The sequence below is a fragment of the Anolis carolinensis genome, unplaced genomic scaffold, assembly GCF_035594765.1.
Source record: "Anolis carolinensis isolate JA03-04 unplaced genomic scaffold, rAnoCar3.1.pri scaffold_8, whole genome shotgun sequence".
In the NCBI taxonomy this organism is placed as follows: domain Eukaryota; kingdom Metazoa; phylum Chordata; class Lepidosauria; order Squamata; family Dactyloidae; genus Anolis; species Anolis carolinensis.
Window position 1 is genome coordinate 20760351 of NW_026943819.1, and position 23752 is coordinate 20784102.

General features: G+C 39.8%; 1 protein-coding gene across 1 annotated transcript in view; it reads right to left on the reverse strand.

Annotated features, from left to right (window-relative positions):
- LOC134293432 (uncharacterized) overlaps positions 1–23752 on the reverse strand; it is a 451452-nt gene that overhangs the window by 390934 nt on the left and 36766 nt on the right. The gene's annotated exons all lie outside the window — the stretch shown is intronic.

Below are 23752 nucleotides of genomic sequence, written 5' to 3' on the forward strand. Positions count from 1 at the left end.
GAGAAGGGCGGAATATAAATACTGTAAATAAATAAATAAATAAACTTTAACTGCTCATATGAAGCCACGGTGGGAGGTGGGCAAGAGATGTCAAACACCTTGTGATTTCATAGCTTTCAGTTTGTGTGCGTTTTCTTTAATCTGATTATATCCTCTGAAGAATTGGTTCAAAGAGACTCAACCCTTTTTTCAACGTCACCAGGCCTTCCCCCTCCCTTCGCCTCGTCTTTTGCTCCAGCTGCCTGCAGATGCCAGCTCTCTCTCTCTCTCCAAATTCTCTTTTAATCACCCCTGCAAACCTCCACCCACCCAGTTCAATGGTATTGTCATCCCAGTTAATCAGCGGCCCCCTCACCATTAAGAATCATTAATGCTTAATTCACTGCCTGGGGAAACATTTTCATTATTAAGTGGAATCGCTGATTAAACGTTCACAATTATGAGGAAAATCCATCCCCTCTTTTTTTTGCTGGGAATGAGGGAGGGAGAAGTGTGGCCAGTTGGCTGTGGGGAATCCCACTGTGGAAAGGGACAGGGGCTGCTACACTCTTCGTTCAATGAAAAAAGGGAAAAAAAATGTTAATGCAGTAGAATCTCACTTATCCAAGCCTCCCTTATCCAAGCCTCTGGATTATCCAAGCCATTTTTGTAGTCAATGTTTTCAACATATCATGATATTTTGGTGCTAAATTCGTAAATACAGTAATTACAACATAATATTACTGTGTATTGAACTACTTTTTCTGTCAAATTTGTTGTATAACATGATGTTTTGTGCTTTATTTGTAAAATCATAACCTAATTTGATGTTTAATAGGCTTTTCCTTAATCCCTCCTTATTATCCAAGATACTCACTTATCCAAGCTTCTGCTGGGCCATTTAGCTTGAATAAGTGAGACTCTACTGTATTAACAAAGTGCCAGAGAAGCACATCAAAACTGATGGTGTGTCATGACTCAACATCCAAATCTTGCCCAAGGTCCAGACTAGAGGTTTCCAAACAATTGTAGCTGATGGGAATTAGTAACAAAGTTCAGAAATGTTACTTTTTGGATCACAACTCTCAGAATCCTCCAGCCAGCATGGCCACTGGTTAACATTAAAGTGCAAGGAAACATAGCATAATAATCTCGGATTCTTGCAATCAGCATGACTGCATATTGTTAACTAGGGAGTAAGCTCTATTGAACTCAATGGGGATTCCTACCAACTGCATAGAACTCCATCAAAGAGACCATTTTGTGATTGTTGCCATAATTTACTATCTTCTTATCCTGATCTTTCACAATACAATCGCAAAACTTCAAAGTCTTGTTATCTCTACATTCACTTGCCAGAACAAGGATGTGGCGCAGGCTGGAGAGCAAGCAGCTGCAACCAGCTGCAATGAATCACTCTGACCAGGAGGTCATGAGTTCGAGGCCCGCCCGGAGCCTATGTTTGTCTTGTCTTTGTTCTATGTTAAAAGGCATTGAATGTTTGCCTATATGTATAATGTGATCCACCCTGAGTCCCCTTCGGGGTGAATATAAATGTTGTAAATAAATAAAATAATAATAATAATAATAACACTGCTGCACATCTTTATGTACTATCTTCGCTAAATGGACTTCTTCTCTGATCCAAATCCCATTCCAGACTGGAACATTGTATCCAACAGTGGTCTGCAAAATAACTCTGGAGCTCATAAAAACAATGCATAGGGCAATAGTCCTTCATTACATGGCACTCAGGGATATTTTGCCTCAGGATAAGAAGGATTTGTTAACTATCATAAGGTAATGACATGAGAGCTATATCCTTAGGAAAAATGCTGGGCTTGCAGAACTGAAGGTGGTATGATGGAAGACACTAAGCAATCCTGGATGATATCAAAACCTTTTGTTGCTTCAGGGAAATATCAAAGTATGGGGCAGTTTGATTTTTGTGCAACTGTCACAATATCAAGTCAAAAATGGACTTCACTCTTTCCTTGGAGAACAACAGGCTCTTCTTCCATTTCCAGCAACAGTAGTTGAGTGGACTCATTGTGGAATCTAATTTTAGCATTGGCAAAGGGTCAGGATATTTATTTCATCACATCTGAGCAAAGTAGATCAGCTCAGAGGTAAAGTATAGCCTGTGTGGCACACATAGTTCTATCTTTGGGCACCTTACCATTGCTTTTCACCTATCTGTATCAGCTTAGCTTGGCTTACTGAAATGGTGTCCCTTATATAAAATGATGAGCAGCTCAAACAAATGCCAGAGAACCTGATGATCTGTGAAATGGTGGGAGGATGCAGTAGGGAATGACTATGCATCAGCATACTGCTCAGTGCACGACATAATCAAAGTTTGCTTTTTGGATTTTTCCTCCTGAATATTTTCAAGCTGCAGTTGGTTGAATCTGTGGATGCAGAACCCATGCATACATAGGGCCAATTGTATTGTGATGGGCTTTTAAAAAAATAATGCAAAAATACAGGGATGGTTTGAATAAAAATACGATCTATTCCCAATGTAGTGGAGAGCTGTTAAAAAGGCTTCACCCACAATATATAGTGATCATCACAGTCACTTATGTTTGGGACTCTCCTTGCATGTGTTGCTACTATGAGCACCTGCTTTTCAAAATTTACCACCACATTACTGTTAACTGGTCTTTTCTCCCTTATCTAGAGTTGTGATGACTGCATTCCTCTTCCCTAGCATAGTTCCAGATGCGGATCACTGCCACCCTGGGACGAAGTGCCACGTCACTGCTGGAGAAGCATCTTGCTAACAGCTTCCAGCTGTCTCTAAACAGAGGTGTAGAAATGTCCTCACAACTCCCACAGTTGAGAGTTGAACAAGACTTCAAAGAACAGAACAGAACATCTTTACTAAGCAAGAAGAAGCATTAGAACTGATTCAAAATCCCTGGCTGGTGGTGGCTTCCACAACATTGGGGCAGTGAATCTGATCCCATTTTGAGGCAAACTTTAAAGGAGGGCTGTGAAAGTGCTGATTTTGGTTAGGGAAGGTGAGTTCAGCACCACGGAGAGCTCATTCAGACAGATTGCAGTTCTGAACAGATTCACTCTCCTACTATCAACCATCACTGTGAATTAAGATTTAATAATAAATGGGACCCTGAAGAAGGAGACAGAAGGCCTGATCCTTGCAGCCCAGGAGCAAGCCATCAGAACAAATGCAATTAAGGCCAAGATCGAAAAATCAGCTGATGACCTAAAATGCAGACTGTGCAAGGAAACTGACGAAACCATCGATCATCTCCTCAGCTGCTGTAAGAAAATTGCACAGACAGACTACAAACAGAGGCACAACTATGTGGCCCAAATGATTCATTGGAACTTATGCCTCAAGTACCACCTTCCAGCAGTAAAGAACTGGTGTGATCACAAACCTGCAAAAGTATTGGAAAATGAGCACGCAAAGATACTGTGGGACTTCCGAATCCAGATTGACAAAGTTCTGGAACACAACACACCAGACATCACAGTTGTGGAAAAGAAAAAGGTTTGGATCATTGATGTTGCCATCCCAGGTGACAGTCGCATTGACGAAAAACAACAGGAACAGCCGCTATCAGGACCTCAAGACTGAACTTCAAAGACTCTGGCAGAAACCAGTACAGGTGGTCCTGGTGGTGATCGGCACATTGGGTGCCGTGCCAAAAGATCTCAGCTGGTATTTGGAAACAATAGACATTGACAAAATTACGATCTGCCAACTGCAAAAGGCCACCCTACTGGGATCATCCGAAAATACATCACACAGTCCTAGACACTTGGGAAGTGTTCAACTTGTGATTTTGTGATACAAAATCCAGCATATCTATCTTGTTTGCTGTGTCATAATAAAATAATAATAATCTTTATTTATAGACCACCCTATCTCCCCAAAGGGACTCAGGGCAGTTTCTAACAAATACGGCAACCATTGAATGCCAAAAGAAAACCATACAAAAAATTTACACCAGGACAAGACACATTAGACAATATAAACAACCTAACTATAACTTAATAAACAAATGATAAAAAATAAAATTAAAAATAATGAAATAAAAACATCTTAAAATACAAAAACCCAGATAAAAACATATAAAACCGAATACATTGAGGCTCCATTGTGGGCATTTTCTTGAAAGTGAGGAATATGTCCTCATATCCATGGTTGATATGTTCCAGGATATGAAAAACTGTAGATAATAGCAAACCCTTTTGAAATACAGGACTTCTGGTCCAAGAATATTATAGAGTCATATTGGAGGACTTAAAAAATGCCTAGATAAGCCACATTTGTTGGACATGCATAAATGAAACAGTGGCTACCAGTCCCACAGATACAAGGATTGTAGTATAGTGTTATGATTTAACTATGGTAAGAAATTCTGGCCATGTTTTCCCAATAAATGGAAGATATATTACATCTCAGTATGGATTGTGTCAATTTAGGCTGTGGATGGGGAATTACATAACAGACTGTTCCTCCAATTAAAATGTACTTGCTGAATGAACAAATAATGCTTGCACTTAGAAAGTGAGCCATGGGGAGGGAAGGGTTACAGTCTAGCATTTTCTGCATGCTAGTCTCATATGTAGGAGAGGTTATGAAGATGACAAGAGCGATTTTGGTGTGTTAAGCATTCAACCGATTCCCCAATTGCAATCTGAAAAATTACAATCCAGACATAGGTTTACAATCCAGATATAGGTTCTTTAGCAGACTCTTAAAATTAAGCTCAAATAACTTTACAGCTCTCTACTTTTACTCCTCATTTTCATGGAAGAATATTGGGATGACACATACCAGATTGTCTGTACTTCATGTTAAAAATAAAACAAAATTATGCAACCAAGCAAACCAAACTGTACTCCAAGATATCTTCGTGCCTTCCCTAAATTATGCAAATGGAACCAATTTGTGTGGTGCTTTCTATATTGCATAATTTATTCTTTGTTTTATGCTGTTTTGCACAAGTTAGTCTGTTTTTACTAGCTGAAAAAGGACTAGATCCACTGAGAGAACAGTTCTATATTCTTCCAGAGGTGGAATTAACACATGACAGCTACTATGGTGGATGTATGATCACAACACAGAAAATATAAAAACTTCCCTGGGAAGGCATCCAGTGCACATTACTAGGAGGCAAAACTTAGCAAAATGCCTTTTTGGATTGTAACTTCCAGAATCCTCCAGCCAACATGTCCATTGGGAGTTGTAATCCAAAAAGAAGTTCTTCCAAGAGAATTGCATTGGCAACAAATCCACCATATCATTTGCAGATCCAGAAAGCTCAACACAGTGGGAACAAAACTCACCCAGGGAGGTCAGTCACTACATAATGCCAGTGATAAATCCACAATGGCTGTTATAGAAGTAGTTCATGGGAGCTATCTAAGGTCCTGAATACTAATCCCAAAATAGATTCAATACCATGAAGAGCTCTCTGAAATATACCTGTAAAACCCAGTGTGGTTTCTGTGTCCCAAAAATTGAGCCAATGCTTCTGCAGGGCCTCAGGCAATGGCTGATGGATCTCTGTGATCCTACTTTGTTTATTTATTATTAATTTTTATTGAAATTTTAAGTGCTTACATATAAAACATTGGTGGGTAAAAGTGGGGATGGGAGGAAAAAAAGAAAAAAAATGTTTAGAAGGAAAATTAGTTAGGGAAGGGTAATAAGGGTAGAGTATATTTTGGTCTTCCGTTTTCTACTTTTCCTGGTTATATTTGGAAATTTTTGTCTTTTCTTGTTTATTGGTCACCATCGTAATTTCAGTTCGCCAGTTTCCCCTTTTTGTTTCTTTCAATCCATTGCTAATTTTCTATATTCTTCATATTTTTTCCAATCAGTCTTCTTTATTGGTTTGCCTCTGCTCTCTTTCATCAAATATGTAAGTCTGTCCATGTCATAGATTTCATCTAGCTTTTCTAGCCAGAGGCCTTTTGTTGGTATTTTATTATTTTATGTGATCCTACTTTGTTAAGGCATCCACAAGCATATGCAGAATGCTGCCAATTTAAATACCCCCTCCCACCCTAGACCACTCACTATCACCTTACCATATAAGGAAAAGAGACATACATCATCAGAATTCAACAATGCAGTTTGCAAAGCAAGCTAAAAGAAAACCTTGAAACAATTACTTATCATCCATCCATCCATCCATCCATCCATCCATCCTCCTTTTTTGCAATATGGAACCCAAGGCAATTTACAACATAAATTAAAACTAAGTACAGCTTAATCCATATTCTCTCCTGGTTTATTGAAAAATGAATGGTCACCAATATTCTAGAGATGAACAAAGGATGCATCTCCAGAACCATTCAACTCTTTTATATTTGCTTGCAGAACAACTTCAATGGGAGCTTTACAACTCTCTGTCTCTGTGTGTTGTTGTGTTCTGCCAGTACAGAAGGGATTCCAATGAATCCTTCAGACTTTCAGTTAACTGATCTTTTGTGCAGGGTTATATTCTGAAGATTGAAAATCTCTGCATTTTCTAAAATCTCAGACACTCTTCATACACTTTTGACCAAAGCTAGATCATATATTTTGATCTCCAGGTTCTTTAGATTTTGGTGTATGCACACATTTCCCTTATCGGTCCAAATGACAGGTTTGAAAAACATATTTATCAAGCAAATAATGTGGAGTGACACTCCAGTCCTAATAACACTGCTTTTCTCATATGGATTTTTAAAATCAGGATCTGATGGTGGATTTCTGCTACATGTTTGAATTTATCCTTTCTGGAACAGCTACAAGAACTAGAAGCTGCTTTAGAAATAAATTCTAGGGTGAAAAAGAACCCTGTACCTCCCTTTACTTTGGTATGCTCTTTTGCTTTGGATTGAGCATAGCTCCAAGGCATATATGGCCAGCTGTATCTCTAAGATTCTGTTTATAAGCTTCCTCTGGGATGGATCAAATGGGGAATGTGCTCTCTATTTACCAGCCAACCCCATAGAGCTTCTATTGTAAAGAAACAGAGTTGGAAGAGACTTCTAGGACCTTCAGTCCAACCCCATGCCATGCAGGAATACACATTGATCAATTAAGATTTCTGGATTGCTTTTACATGTATTGTTGCCAAGCTGGGTATCACCCATTTTTAATCTGGGCATTTCATTTTTATTGTCTCACATTTTTATTGCCTTACATATCTTGCTGCTGAAATTCATTCCGTTAATTTGGCCCAGCTCTCCAATATGTTACGGTCATTTTGAATTGTAATCTCATGGGTAATTTCTCTATATAGCCTCAGGGTTCAACTCACTTTTGGGTTCTCCCCCATGATCTTATAGCACTTTTAACTTCCTCCATGTTTATAAGTCTCACTTAGTGCACTTTGATCAGTCCATCCTTATGTTTTTATTGATGTGTTTTAACTTTGTCTTATTAATGGTTTGATTTTAATCGTATGTTTTAATTTTTCATTTGTGCGTTTTCGGTATTTGATATTTTTGTATGTATTTTTTTTTTGCATTTGTGAGTCCCTGCAGGGAGATAGAGGCAGGGTACAAGAATAAAATTATTATTATTATTATTATTATTATTATTATTATTATTATTATTATTATTATCATCATCTCATCCTCTGGGGTAGTGACTATTTATCTAGCACACCACCTACAATTAAAATAATATGCATTGCAACCCAGTGCAACCTTTGAGGCAACCTGAGCACTCTATCTTTCATACTCTCTTTTGCATTTACCAGTCCAACCTATGTCTTCAGAACACTTTCAGATTCCATTTTAAGTCTATTAGTAAACTGAAGATGATTAACACTTTTGTTCCCTTTCTCTTTTCTTAATGTCTAGTTTGATGCCTTATGGTGCTGAACACCATTATTTGGTGAAGTTGCCATTGAACTCCATGAAGGTATAGCCTTATTGTTAAGTGTGTTAAGTGTGCAGAAGAATGGACATATGATGTGTTGGGTTTTCAGACTTTAAATGAAGTCGCTTCCATGAGTATCCCTAGAGGAAACTCAGTTTTCCCATGGCCACCAAACGAAATAGCTGTGCAGAAGACACACCTCTTGGATTCAAGATCAATAGGCCAACTTTCCCAGTGGACGCGACCTGGGGGGATATTTCCATGTCATCAATAAAACCCCTGAGATTGTGGGTGACTCAAAAGGGTGCAGATGAGAATTTGTCTTCCTGATGTCTGGGTCAATTAAATCGATCAAGCAGGAATGATGAATCAATGGTAATTTGGTTGACACACCCGCCGCTATAGCAAGCCCTGAGTAATTAAAAGGGCAAAAACAATGTTGCAAACAAGGGCCGTTGCTGAGTCTCCATCTATGTTACAGGCTTGTTAATGAAGTCAACAGGCAATTGGGTTGTTATTAATTCGAGGAAAGGAGCATGATGTGTGGTCAGGAAAATCCAATTGAGAAGTCATTTTGAGCATTACTGACCCTCTTTCCTTGGTCATCTCATATGATTAAAATATACCTACATCTTCGGTTGTGCCTTGTTAGTCTGCTTAACCTGCAACTACCGTGTTTCCCTGAAAATAAGACAGTGTCTTATATTAATTTTTGCTCCCAAAGATGCTCTAGGTCTTCTTTTCAGGGGATGTCTTATTTTTCCATGAAGAAGAATTCACATTTATTGTTGAACAAAAAAAATGAACATTTATTCTATACTATACAGTAGTTGTCATCACAAACCAACATAACCAGACAAACTGTGAATCCTATCAATAATTTCTTGTTACTACCATTATTTCCATGTACAACACTCTATGGTACGTACATTTACCAATCCTGCATGCTCTGGTGTTCTGTTTGGCGGGCATGCTTCCAAACAAAACCTTTGCTAGGTCTTACTTTTGGGGGAGGTCTTATATTTAGCAATTCAGCAAAACTTCTACTAGGCCTTATTTTCTGGGGATGTCTTATTTTAGGGGAAACAGGGACACAATATGCACAATAAGGAGAAGGCTCTTTCTAAAGGTAGAAAATCCAGATGCTGGAGCTTCAAGGCCAAATTTCTGCATCAGTATCCCCCATTGTGAAATTATGTTGAGTGTTAATGTTTAGAGGGAATCTCTCCCCATCCTCCTTGTCCAAATTCTTTTTCAAAACCAATTCCTATTACCTCCCTTCCTCCCAAGTAATTTCCCACCCTCCTCTTTCAAAGAGCTGAACAAAAGAGCACAGAAAGGGGATGTGAAATTACTACACTTTGTTTCTTCCTCTCATAGACATGGTCAAAAGAAACAGATTGAAAAACTGGTGAGAAGGAAATGAGAAGGGTGGTCAAGTGTTGTTTGGGAGGAAACGGTGATGCTGTTCTGTGGAAGACCTAGGCGCTAACGGATGGATATGAATTATAGCAAAGCAACCATGCAGAGCAACTAAAACATTTTTTAAAAAATCAGGAAAAGAGCTGGAAATTTCAACCTTGGCAAATTCCACCCACCCAGCACAAGTCTGAAGCTTCTTAGAGAACTGAGAAGCAGCAGCAAAGAGAATACATGAACAGCCGTTCCTGGATTGGTCTGGTAGCTCTTCAGGTCTGCAGCAGTTGCTGCTATCCAGATACTCGAGAAAACAAAGACTTGCTGTGAAATTGAGATAACCAGTCCCATACTCCCCGATTGCCTGCTGTATCTGGTAAGCAGACGTATGCTTGGGGTTGTTGTATGTCTTTCGGGCTGTGTGGCCATGTTCCAGAAGTATTCTCTCCTGACGTTTCACCCACATCTATGGCAGGCATCCTCAGAGGTTGTGAGGCATGGATAAACTAGGCAAGGAAAGTAAATATATATCTGTGGAGAGTCCAGAGTGTGACAAGAGTCCCTTGTCAGTTGGAAACCAGAGCTAATGTTTCAGTTAATAACCCTAATTAGCATTGGAAAGGTTTGTCTCTTGCCTGGGGGCAGAGCTGGTCCAACAATGAAGCGAATTAAGCGGTCGCTTGAGGCGCAAAACATATGGGGGCGCAGTTGAGACTGCTTTTTCTGTTGATTTCTTGTAAAACATGATGTTTTGGTGCTTAATTTGTAATATCTTAATGTAATTTGATGTTTAATAGGCTTTTCCTTAATCCCTCCTTATTATCCAACATTTTTGCTTATCCAACGCTTTTATTTTTCAGTGATTGGTTGGGGGGAGGGGAATTCTGTTTGCCTACACTTGAAAAATACCTAGGACCGCCTCTGCCTGGGGGCATCCTTTGTTCAGAGTCATTGGCCGTCCTTGGGGCTCCTCTGCCCTCAGAGTGTTGCTTCCCATCTACTGTTCTGATTTTTGAGTTTTTTTAATACTGGTAGCCAGATTTTGTTCATTTTCATGGTTCCCTTCTTTCTGTTGAAGTTGTCCACATGCTTGTGGATTTCAATGGCTTCTCTGTGTAGTCTGACATGATAGTTGTTGTAGTGGTTGAGCATTTCTGTGTTCTCAAATAATATCCTGTGTCCAGGTTGGTTCATCAAGTGCTCTGCTATGGCTGATTTCTCTGGTTGAGTGAGTCTGCAGTGCCTTTCATGTTCTTTGACTCGTGTTTGGGCGCTACGTTTGGTGGACCCTATCTAGACTTGTCCACAGCTGCATGGTATCCGGTAGACTCCTGATTCTCCAGTATGATGGCAATTCCTCCGGGAGTTGTAGCCCAAAAAGTGACTGCTCTAACTTTTGAACATTTGCTTCCCTAAAGAATAATGGGAGAGATGACCTCTTTCTAGCCATCCTGGGAGAATGGAACCCATAGGGGACCATTCTGAATGGAAGCTCCCAGGAATGGAGGCTTCCTGCACCAACCAAAGAACTGTATTTGATAGATGCTTTGTTGACTGAGCTAGTTTTTCCCATGGGGCCACTTAGGTAGCCATGGAGGTCCTAAATCAGTTGACTCTCATACTGTGAGGCTTTACAAAAGTGGGGTCTAAGGTAAAGGATAACATGTCTTGCTGTAAGAAGGTCTCATGTCTGCTGCCTCGCCTCACATTTATTTATTTATTTGCAGTATTTATATTCCGCCCTTCTCACCCCGAAGGGGACTCAGGGCGGATCACATTATATACATATAGGGCAAACATTCAATGCCCATATACACAAACAGAGACAGACACAGAGGCAATTTAACCTTTACCTGAGGGGATGTTTGATTCTGGCCACAGGGGGGAGCAGCTGCTTCATCATCCACTGTGACCGCACTTCCTCATTCCAATGTCGTAAATTAGTTAAATTTGCCTCCCCACTTTATAGGTGGTACCTTATTTCCTACTTAATAGATGCAACCATCTTTCAGGTTGCTAGGTCAGCAACGAGCAGGGACTATTTTTAAAAAAAATCGATGGGTGCTCACCCCACCACGGGCTGGTCTTGAACTCATGACTTCATGGGAGTGATTTATTGTAGCAGGCTGCTCACCAGCCTGCACCACAGCCCGGCCCCACATGTCTTCTCCTTAGGCTGTTCATGGAGTAAAACCATTTTATACCCTCATGGCCCATGAGGTCTCTTCCAGATCTATGATTATATGATTCATGAGGTCAGAAACCTAAAAAGGGGAATAACCTTAAACCTGTTCAAAAACCCATAATTCACATAATTATAAGGGGGCTAGCTCAAAATGTATTTCCTTGCAAAATGTATGCCTCCATTTTTAGTGGATCTCATCCATCACCTCTTCACAGAGAAAGAAGCACAGGTGCTGCAAAATGGAATCTCAAACATTTTGAAAGGGAAGGAAAGGCGCATGAGGGAAAGACGAATGAAGAAGAAAGGCCGTTGAATTCGTTCCTTGCCTTTCTGTGGCATTCATTTTCTAGGCCATACGCTCCTAGGGGAAAGGAAGGAGTCAAAAAGAAGAAAAGTACAGAGCTGCTCTTTTTAGAATGATGGGGAGAACTTTGGTGCTTCTTGGTCTTTTTCTCTGGGAAGCAGGTCTTAGGAAGTCAGCTAACAGTTAGCATAAGCTGCGTTTTATTATTTTGCTGGAAAGCTGCTATTGTTGGAATTACAAACAACTGGCCCTATAGCAAAGAAAACAAGACATGGGCAGCTCGAGAAAATGAAAGAATGATGGTCTAGGTTAGACATATCCTCAGTGAAAATGCAAGAAGCTCTGCGGATCCATTTTCTCTCTTTTTTCCTTTTCTCCCTCAATTTCTTTGCAGATCAAAGCTCAAAACAAGTTTTGTTCTAGTCTCCCATTTCCAGAATCCACATGCCAGCATGGCCACTGATGTATCTGTTACCTCAAAGAGCAAGCAGTACATAGCATAGCATAACCCTTCATTTATTAGGATCAAGTGGAGAGAAAGCGTGAGGTGGAACTCTGCTTTTTTCTCTTCCTTTTCCCTCTTTTACAGCTTTCTTCATGAGCAAAGACATGGCCCTGTATCTGCATTAATGACTATTAAATATTGATTGATTCCTCACTGTTCCAAGGGTTTACACAATATAAGACATTGCAGCTTCATCCATGGATGGGATCCCTGAACAAAAGCCAACCGGTGGCTTGATTGGCGTGATGAATCTTATCTTGTCAGTGATCCTGAAGAGAGCCTTTCACCTCTTTATGAGCCCATTCCCACTTTACAGAGTGCCCATGAATCACTTTCACTGTCGCCTTGTAAATACTTTCAGTGAAGTTACTGGGACACAAATTATCTTTTTTGTTGCTGTTGAAAAATGTAAATTGTGGTCTGTTTTAAATTTCCTGATTTACTAGCATACTGTGACCAACTGCACAGGGTACTTGTAGGGGAGCAGGGGCAAAATGAAGGCATTGCCCTTTTCCAAATAAAATTTTTGTCTCTGAATCAAAGAAAAAAGTAAAGGTTTTCCCCTGACATTAAGTCTTACTGTGTCTGACTCCGGGGGTTGGTGCTCATTGCAATTTCTAAGCCGAAGAGCCAGCGTTGTCCGTAGACACCTCCAAGGTCATGTGGCCGGAATGACTGCATGGAGCGCCGTTACCTTCCCACTAGAGTGGTACCTATTGGTCTACTCACATTTGCATGTTTTTGAATTTCTAGTTTGGCAGAAGCTGGGGCTAACAGCAGGAACTCATCCTGCTCTCCGGATTCGAACCGCGGACTTTTCAGTCAGCAAGTTCAACAGCTCAGTGGTTTAACCCACTGCACCATCGGGGGCTCCTAATCACAGAATCATAGAATTGGAAGAGATCTCATGGGCCATCTGTTGTGGTAATCTCTGAGCGGTTAGACTCAATTTAACCCTCTCTGGGAGAGATTCCACAAAAAAGCAGCAGAGTAGCAAAAGCAAAGCTTTCAAATGCAGCAGTTACTTACACGGGACAAGCAAAGAGAAGCCTTTGACCATTTAGGATTGCAATGGACTGCAGAGTCTCAATAAAAGTTCAAAAAGTATTTATTCATGTAAAAAGAACTCCATTGTAGATAGAAAGGCTTGGGAGCTGTCTAGTCTACTCTAGACTGGTTTCTAAGGAAAAATAAGAAAGGAAAAATAACAAACATCTAAATAGTTACATCTTACCAGGAGAGATGGCAGGACATGTTGTTAGCTTGAAGAACAAAGGGAAAAGAGAGAACCAAAATGGTTCCAACCTCATGGTCCAGTTTATTGGGGCCATAAAAGACATTCTGACCAATGAGAAGTTAGTGCCCCTAAAGATTCACATTTCTGCTAACTTGAAAGAAACGGATGTGACGTAAACAGGATAGAGTGAAACACAGTAAAGCCTGTCTAGGCATGCTTTGGAAACAGGGAAAGGATTCCCTCAATCTAACTCTATCATCTATCTAACTACATCTAGACTTGAGTGGTCCAGGATGATTCCCAACACCATCCGGTCCAACCCCCTGGCAAGAAGCAGGAAAATCATATTCAAAGCACCCCTGACAGATGGCCATCCAGCCATCTCTGATTATTTTTTTCTCACTTTCTATATTCATAGCATTGCAATAGCATAAATTTCACTTGATTACTTACCAACAGACTAGGTATGCAAAGAAGAGGGAGAGGGAAGTTACCAAAGGAATGCAAACACAACAAACGGAAGAAGTTGAGAAGAATGCCTATTGTCTCTTTGCAATACTAGTAGAATGGAATAAAATTGGATTTGGGTGGAAAATTCCATTGGGCAGTATAATTTTTATCTGGGGAGCAATGTCCTGCTTCTGCTTCCCTTGAGTTCATGGTTCAAGGGTTGGTTTGTGTTTTGGATAGCATTTTAGGGACCAGGGTTAGAATCCTCGCTTGACCATAAAACCCACTAGGTGACCATGGGCAAGTTAAATATTCTCAACCTCACAGGAAGTGAAAGACAAATCTCTTCTGACTCAATATCATAGAATCATAGAATCGTAGAGTTGGAAGAGACCTCATCCAGTCCAACCCCCTGCAAGAAGCAGGAAAATCTCATTCAAAGCACCCCCGACAGATGGCCATCCAGCCTCTGCTTAAAAGCCTCCACCACAGTCTGGGGCAGAGAGTTCCACTGCTGAACAGCTCTCACAGTGAGGAAGTTCTTCCTGATGTTCAGGTGGAATTTCCTTTCCTCCTATTGCCAAGAAAGCCGGGTGACAAGTTCACCTTAGGGTCACCATAACTCAGAATTGACTTGAAGGGACACAACAACCATAACCCTTTGAAATAAAGGGTTAAGGATCTCTTTCCAGTCCCCTCACTACTGCATCACCCTTCTAGACTGCATCCTTGCCATGTCCCTTTGCAGCACTTTAGCTTTCCCAGTCTTTTGTGCATAATCAGGCTTGCTTGTTTTCCTAAACAACTGCTGGGAGAATTGGAGTCTTGAGCTCCAAATAGCCTGGAGGCTGCAGTGACTCTCATTCCCTTGAAAGCATTCCCAGCTCTTTTGTTCCCTGACTGCCTTCAGGCTTATAGCAAACAAATAAACTCAACAGTCACTGTTAGGGACATTGGACTAGTGGGAGACAATGCATCAAAATTAGCAGTTAATTTCACATAGCTCAACCACCAGAAAATGGGAAATCATTCATTCTAAATGATTAACTCTTGATGGCCACTCCCACCCTTTGGAATTATTTTGCATGGGAAGCTTGACTTGGCCCTTTCAGAATGGTCTCTGACTGTTTTGACAAGATGTAAAGAGAGCAAGGATGAAGCCACTAATATAGAGAGGGAGTTTCAATGCCTGCAAGTGGCCACCAAATAGGCCAGGGAAAGTGGTGGGACAGAGACAAAGGCCTTCAAGAGGATCTTTGGGCTCTAATGGGTTCATAAAGATATTTATTTACAGTATTTATTTACAGTATTTATATTCCGCCCTTCTCATCCCGAAGGGGACTTAGGGCGGATTACAATGAACACATATGGCAAACATTCAATGCCAACAGACAAACAACATATATAGACAGACACAGAAGCATTTAACATTTTTTTCCAGCTTCACGATTCTGGCCACAGGGGGAGCTGTTGCTTCACTGTCCACTAGTGACTGTACTTCCTCATTCCTTTCCTCGTGTTTTGCTGGCAGTTTTATGATGTTGTAAATTAGTTAAATTAGCCTCCCGCATAAAGCGTACCTAAATTTCCCTAATTGACAGATGCAACTGTCTTTCGGGGCTGCATAGGTCAACAGCAAGCCGGGCTATTTAATGGTTGGGGGCTTAACCCGACCCGGGCTTCGAACTCATGACCTCTCAGTCAGTAGTGATTTATTGCAGCTGGTTACTAGCCAGCTGCGCCACAGCCCGGCCCTCCGATATGATCCTCCGTATAGTCTGAACCCATGTTGTTATGGCTTTAAAGGCCATCACCATCATACTATTGCAGCCAGTGGAGACCTTGAAACAAGGGAATTGCTGAAATTTACACTCCACCAGTGCTTACTATGGGATGTTTGCAAAGGATAACTGAGGCTTCATGCCCTGCGTAATAAGGACATGTAGTGGTTAAAGCACTGGCCTTGACGTAGTCAGACTGAGTGCCAATTTCACTATAACCGTCATTGAGTGCTATGAAACAAGTCTTCATCTCAGCCTTCCATGTCTACATTTCATTGACCTTTTTCAAGAAGGATAAGCTATCCAGAGATGATGCTGTCAATCCATATTCCAAGGAAGTTTGCTTAGCATTGCATCTCTTCAGCACATTCCAATGGTCATGCAAATAACAAAGCCTTAACTCAGAAACACCCACTTATCTCAGTTTTGAACATTTATAATTAAATCCATTGAAAAACAACAATCTGTCCCTACCTCCTGTGTCCCTTTGATCAAACTGATGAAATTTAAAAGTATGATACAGAAAATTTGGAGAGACCTGGAGTTACACAATTGTTAAATGAAGGTGGATGAAGTACACTGGATATGGAAAAAATAAATATATTAAAGCATATGAAGTGGTGGGGAATCGGACATGAGAAACTCCCCATTCAACTCCTAAACTTTCACTGCAGACATCATTTGGTCTTTAAAAAGATGCATTATATTAAACTTTGATGTCACCTTTCTGTTTCAAGTGCCATTGAGAAGTGAAACTTTGGTTAGAATGCCAATTCTGACATCAGGTTCTATAATGGTGGTTCTCAACCTGGAGACCCCAGATGTTTTTGGCCTATAATTCCCAGAAATCCAAGCAGTTTACTAGCTGTTAGGATTTCTGGGAGTTGAAGGTCAAAAACATCTGGGGACCCTTGGTTGAGAACCACTATATCTCTATAACTAACTACCGTATATACTCGAGTCTAAGCCGACCCGAATATAAGCTGAGGCACCTAATTTTACCACAAAAAAACTGGGAAAACATTGACTTCAGTATAAACCGAGGGTGGTAAATTTCAGAAATAAAAATAGATACAGTAGAGTCTCACTTATCCAAGCCTCACTTATCCAAGCCTCTGGATTATCCAAGCCATTTTTGTAGTCAATGTTTTCAATATATCGTGATATTTTGGTGCTAAATTCGTAAATACAGTAATTACAACATAACATTACTGCGTATTGAACTACTTTTTCTGTCAAATTTGTTGTATAACATGATGTTTTGGTGCTTAATTTGTAAAATCATAACCTAATTTGATGTTTAATAGGCTTTTCCTTAATCTCTCCTTATTATCCAAGATATTCGCTTATCCAAGCTTCTGCCAGCCAGTTTAGCTTGGATAAGTGAGATTCTACTGTACCAATAAAATTACATTAATTGAGGCCTCACTAGCTGAAATGTTTTTGAATATTTACATAAAGCTCAAATTGAAGATAAGACTGTCCAACTCTGATCAAATCATTATACTCATCTTCTTCAATGTAAATGTGCTTATATATCCTTTTAATAATAATAGAGTAAAATAATACATGTAATAATAATAATAATAATAATACATAATAGAGTAAAATAATACATGTAATAATAAATAGAGTAAAATAATTGCAATAATACTAATAAGATCAGAGTGAAATAATAAATGTATTAATAATAATAAAAATAGAGTAAAATAAATGTAATAGTAGCAACAATAATAGAGAAAAATAATAAATGTAATAATACCAATAATAATAGAGAAAAATAATAAATGTACCACATATTCTCAAGTATAAGCTGACCCAAATATAAGCCAACCAGGACCCTCACCCGAGTATAAGCAGAGGGGGGCTTTTTCAGTTTTAAAAAAAGGGCTGAAAAACTAGGCTTATACTCAAGTATATACAGTACTTCTCCCAGAAACCTACAGTGAGCTGTCCATGGTCCTGTTTCTCATTCAGCGAGCATGCAGGCTTTGCAGGGTTATTCATAAGGCCAGGTTAAGTGTTGGAATTTGCTAAAGGCAACACATCCCATTGGATCTTGGAAGCTAAGTAAGGTTAGTATTTCGATGGAAGACCACCAATGAATTTTAGATGCTGTAGGATATATTTCAGAAGAAGGACTGACAAAACTACCTCTGAGTCCTTCTTGCCTAAGAAAACCCTATGAAATTCATGGGGTCCATAAGTCAACAGGTGACTTGAAAGTACATACAGGACCATAACTACAGAGAAAAAACAGGGACTGATTTGTAGGACACCAAAAATATTGCCAGTACTATGTAGAGAGAAAATACCCCTAGTATTGTCTGCTTGGCGATGACTCTCCAGGGTTTCAGACCATGGCCTTTCCCAATCCAAACTCAAAATATCACTGTTATGGTTCACTAACACCAGTTCCTATTGGAGCCACAGACTTCTGGATTCTATTAATGTTGCCTTGTTCTATGAATGCCCTTGGTGGTGGCACAGTGTGTTAAAGGGCTGAGCTGCTGAACTTGCAGACCGAAAGGTCCCAGGTTCAAATCCCGAGAGTGGAATGAGCGCCCCCTGTTAGGCCCAGCTCCTGCCAACCTAGCAGTTCGAAAACATGCAAATGTGAGTAGATCAATAGGTACCGCTCCGGCGGCAAGGTAACAGCGCTCCATGCCGGCCACATGACCTTGGAGGTGCCTACGGACAACTCCGGCTCTTCGGCTTAGAAATGGAGATGAGCACCAACCCCCAGAGTCAGACATGACTGGACTTAACATCAGGGGAAAACCTTACCTACCCAAGTAGAGAGAAAATACCCCTAGTATTGTCTGCTTGGCGATGACTCTCCAGGGTTTCAGACCATGGCCTTTCCATCTAAACTCAAAATATCACTCTTATGGTCCACTAACCCCAGTTCCTATTGGAGCCACAGACTTCTGGATTCTGTTAATGTTGCCTTGTTCTATGAATGTTGAATCTTGTGATACAATTCTGCATTTTGTTTCGTATCCCTTGAAAATAGGAGAAGTGGTCTCTCAGACTCCATGAAAAAAGAAGAAAAGTCTTTTATGACTAAATTTTCTTGCATGATTTTCAATGCAATATTATATATTTGAAAAAAGAAAACATTAAAATTCTATGTGATTTCTACTAGCGCCACCTGCTGTCCTTTAGTGTTTCATGCCAGCAACCCAAAAAGGTCTTGATGGATTCAACAGCCAACCTTTGGTCTTGAAGCAATGCTTAATGAGGGGAGGGAACAGAACGAGATTAAATGTCTGTAGGTTGTACAAACAGAATTGACAGCCCTAGATGACAGCAAAGGGCAACTGTACCTTATAGTGCAACTCATCCTCTTATGGACTCAGCACTTAAGGTTCAACATGCCCCATATGTTCTGCCCTTAACTAAAACACAAGGGGATTTTGCCATGTCAATTTGTCTCATGGATGTACATTTGTTAGATAGTTCCATCCACGCCACCAACACCCACACCTCCCCTGAGCTCACATACATGGATGATTTAATGAAGAAGATAGTCATTAAAGGATTATTTATGCCACACAACTTTAGATTAAGCTTTCTGAAACTGCTAGAAGTCACTTCATGCAGAGAGAGGTCAATTGCAGAGATATAGTCTTGCAGGATATCTTAGATACTAAATAAGCAAATGTGGTGATGATGTTATCTCTTCAATCCATTCCCAAGACTATGGGTACATCTACACTGTTCAAATCAATACAGTTTGGTACCACTTTAACTCCCATGACTCAGTGCTATGCAATCACAGGAGTTGCAGCTTTACAAGGTCTTTATCCTTTGCTGGCAAAGAGTGCTCCCCAAACTAGGTTGGTAAAGGTTTTCCCCGGACGTTAAGTCCAGTCGTGACGGACTCTGGGGGTTGGTGCTCATCTCTATTTCTAAGCCGAAGAGCTGGCGTTGTCCATAGACACCTCCAAGGTCATGTGGCTGGCATGACTGCATGGCGCGCCGTTACCTTCCCGCCAGAGCAGTACCTATTGATCCACTCACATTTGCATGTTTTCGAACTGCTAGGTTGGCAGGAGCTGGGGCTAACAGTGGGCGCTAATTCCGCTCCCGGGATTTGAACCTGGGACCTTTCGGTCTGCAAGTTCAGCAACTCAGCGCTTTAACACACTGTGCCACCAGCAGGGGTCCACTCCCCAAACTACAACTCCCATAATTCCCTAGCATTTACCCATGGCAGTTAATGCCATTAATTAGATAAATGCACCCTATGTTAATGAAAAAGAGTTTTGGGAGATTTGATTCTAAGTTAAGTGTGTATGTGTGTGTTTCACTTCCCTGTGAGGTCAGTCCTTTTCACTTTGGCAAGCATTGTGCTTGCTGATGCTGTGCATGTTTACTCTAAAGTAAATCCTTTTTGAGGAACCTACTGTCACATAAACAGAAGAAGATTGCCAGTTGCAGGACAACAATCAGCAGGAAAAAGCTTTTAAGGGGTTGCTGATTGTTAACCTATTCCATTTCCCTCCCCACAAATAAGTAAAAACTTATTGTTTTCTTTAACATAATACCAACCTGTCTCCCAGGACCTTCATGACTAAGAGGATACATGCAGAGTAAAATGTTGTTTTATCCAATAACTACACAAGAAGAATAGATCAACAGAGTAATCCAAAAAGTCGCTAGAGACGAACGAAGTGTCCAAGTAAAATTCTCTGCTATTTGTACCATTTTGCTCTTTTTCTAAGAAACTCAAGGGACAATGGCCTTCTTCATCCCACAACACCCCAGTATGGTAGGTCAAACCAAAAGATGGCTTGGTGAAGATTTGAACCTGGCCTCCTGAAGCCGAATCTATTTTATTTATTTATTTATTTATTTCCATTATTTATACCCCGCCCTTCTCACCCGGCGGGACTCAGGGCAGCTTACAACAGTTGGCAACATTTAATGCCAAGAACATAATAATAAAACAAAAACAGTATATATAATCAATTAAAACTATAAAAATACATCATTAAAATACACTATAACAATTAAAACATATGCCCCTGTTGGCGGCACAGTGTGTTAAAGCCCTGAGCTGCTGAACTTGCAGACCGAAAGGTCCCAGGTTCAAATCCCGGGAGTGGAATGAACTCCCGCTGTTAGCCCCAACTCCTGCCAACCTACCAGTTCAAAAACATGTCAATGTGAGTAGATCAATAGGGAAGGTAACGGCGGGAAGGTAACTGGAGGGAAGGTAACGGCGATCCATGCAGTCATGCTGGCCACATGACCTTGGAGGTGTCTATGGACAATGCCAGCTCTTTGGCTTAGAAATGGAGATGAGCACCAACCCCCAGAGTCGGTCACGACTGGACAACGTCAAGGGACAACCTTTACCTTTACTTAAATTAGATCCATTTGTCTAAAAACCTCATGCTTCAGCCTTCTAATCTCTGTACACCATTGAAAAAATTAACTTTAAAACAGGGGTCCCCAAACTAAGGCCCGGGGGCCGGATGCGGCCCTCCAAGGTCATTTACCTGGCCCCTGCCCTCAGTTTTATAACATAATATTTTTATATCATTTTAATAATATAATATATTGTATACACATATAATATTGATAATAATATTATAATGTTATAGAATGTAATACTAATAATAATACCATATAATAATATTAATTATACATTATATATTACATATAATATTACAGTATAGTGGTATAGTTCAATATATATATAAATATATATAAATATAATGCTAATATTGTGCTATGCTAATAATATAATATATTGTATGTACATACAGCTGCTCTGAGTCCTTTGGGGTGAGAAGGATAGGATATAAATGTAATAAATAAATGTAGTAAATAAATAAATAAATAATTTTGGACTTAGGCTCGCCCAAAGTCTGAAATGACTTGAAGGCACAACAACAACAATCCTAATTAACTTGACTATCTCATTGGCCAGAAGCAGGCCCACACTCCCCATTGAAATCCTGATAGGTTTATGTTGGTTACAATTGTTTTCATTTTTAAATATTATATTGTTCTTTCATTGTTGTTGTTGTTTTGCACTACAAATAAGACATGTGCACTGTGCACAGGAATTTGTTCGTATTTTTTTTCAAATGATAATTTGGCCCCTTCACAGTCTGAAGGATTGTGGACCGGCCCTCTGCTTTAAAAGTTTGAGGACCCCTGCTTTAAAACATCCTTTTGATATCAGTTGCACAGTGATGACATTCATGAATAGTTTTTGAGGATTATCCTAGTCATACAGATAGTAATGTACAAAACCAATATGTGCAGTGAGGAAGGTTGCATAATCTTTGTGTTTTTCTTACTATATACCTCTTACCCTTTCCTCTTTTAAAATATATTGCCACTTTGAGTGAATATGGCAGCATGAACTCAATTGTCCTATCATCCTACTGCAGATGGACTCCATAAAAATAATCCAATCATTGTTGGAATGAGGAAGTGCCATCGCAGTGAATGATGAAGCAGCTGCTCCCCCCTGTGGCCGGAATCGAACATCCCCTCAGGAGAAGGTTAAATTGCCTCTGTGTCTGTCTCTGTCTCAGTTCTATGTTATATGGCATTGAATGTTTGCCTTATATGTATATGCAATGTGATCCGCCCTGAGTCCCCTTCGGGGTGAGAAGGGTGGAATATAAATACTGTAAATAAATAAATAAATGGTGTCCAAACTTGGACAAAGCATTTCAGATGGATCAATCTTATCCTTATTTGCAAACACTCAAGCATTGATCTTTGGATAAACAAGGTGGAGAACTTTCTGTACAAAAATAAATAAATAAAAAGATTTAGTTAATACTGTGAGGTTAACATATTCATGTTGAAAGGAACTTTTGAGGCCAAGGCATTGCTCAGTGTAGAACTTCTATATACATCTGTCGCCTCCCTAACAGATGGCTGCCCAGTCTTTGCACAAAAGCTCTAGTGAATGTGAGTCCTTCTCCCACTGAGGGAGATTGTTCCATTGCTGAACAGGTACAGAATCCCTGGGCTTCTGAGATGAATAGTGCGGACACAAAGAGATGGATTGTCACTTTGATACCAGAGCTCAAAGCCAATTATGCTACAGATGACCATAAGTCATCAAAACAGTAAAAGAGATCATAGAACTACAACAAAGTACATGTAAGTGAAGTCTAAAAATGTAGCATGAGCTGTCCATGGCTCATACCTTTTCCAGACTGACTTCAGGCAAATTGGTTTGAAAGTAAAGTAGGCCTTCCACTTTTGCAGGGATTGGAGACACAAAAGCAAAGTAAGCCCTGTGAAATTGAAAAAAAACCTCATAAATAAAAATACTTAAAAAAACCCCAAAATAACAATTCTTTATTAATCTCTATGTCCTTCAGTGTGACTCTATGAAGGAACAAGAGATTCCTGGTTAGACCATATTAATCACATTTCCAAATAATTAAGGCCTCTTCTACACTGCCATTTAAAATCCAGATTATTTGCTTTGAACTGGATTATATGGCATTGTAGACTCATATATTACTCTGATTTTATCTGCTTGGATTTTAATGTATTGTCCATTATTTTATTTTGTGTATCGTTGGAATGTTTTAAGTTTTTATCAAATATGTTGTGTTGTTGTTTCGGGCTTGTCCCTATTGTGAGCTGCCCCGAGTCCCTTCGGGGAGATGGGGCGGGATATAAAAATAAAGTTTATTATTATTATTATTATTATTATTATTATTATTATTATTATTATTATTATTATTATTATTATTTATATAATCCAGTCCAAAGCAGATAATGTGGATTATCTGATTTGATAATCTGGATTATATGGCAGTGTAGAAGGTGCCTAAGTGTGTAAATGTGTAACCTTCAAATATAGAGGACTGATGGTAACCTCTACTGAATTCTGGACACGTCCTTCCTAATAAGAATGCTTAGGATCACAATCTTCAATCATATTTATTTCCATGAGAGGACAAGTTGTGCACAGATTTAATTTGCCTATTGAAAAATTAATGAGGTATACGAATGCTTGCATTTGGCTGAATAATGACCATA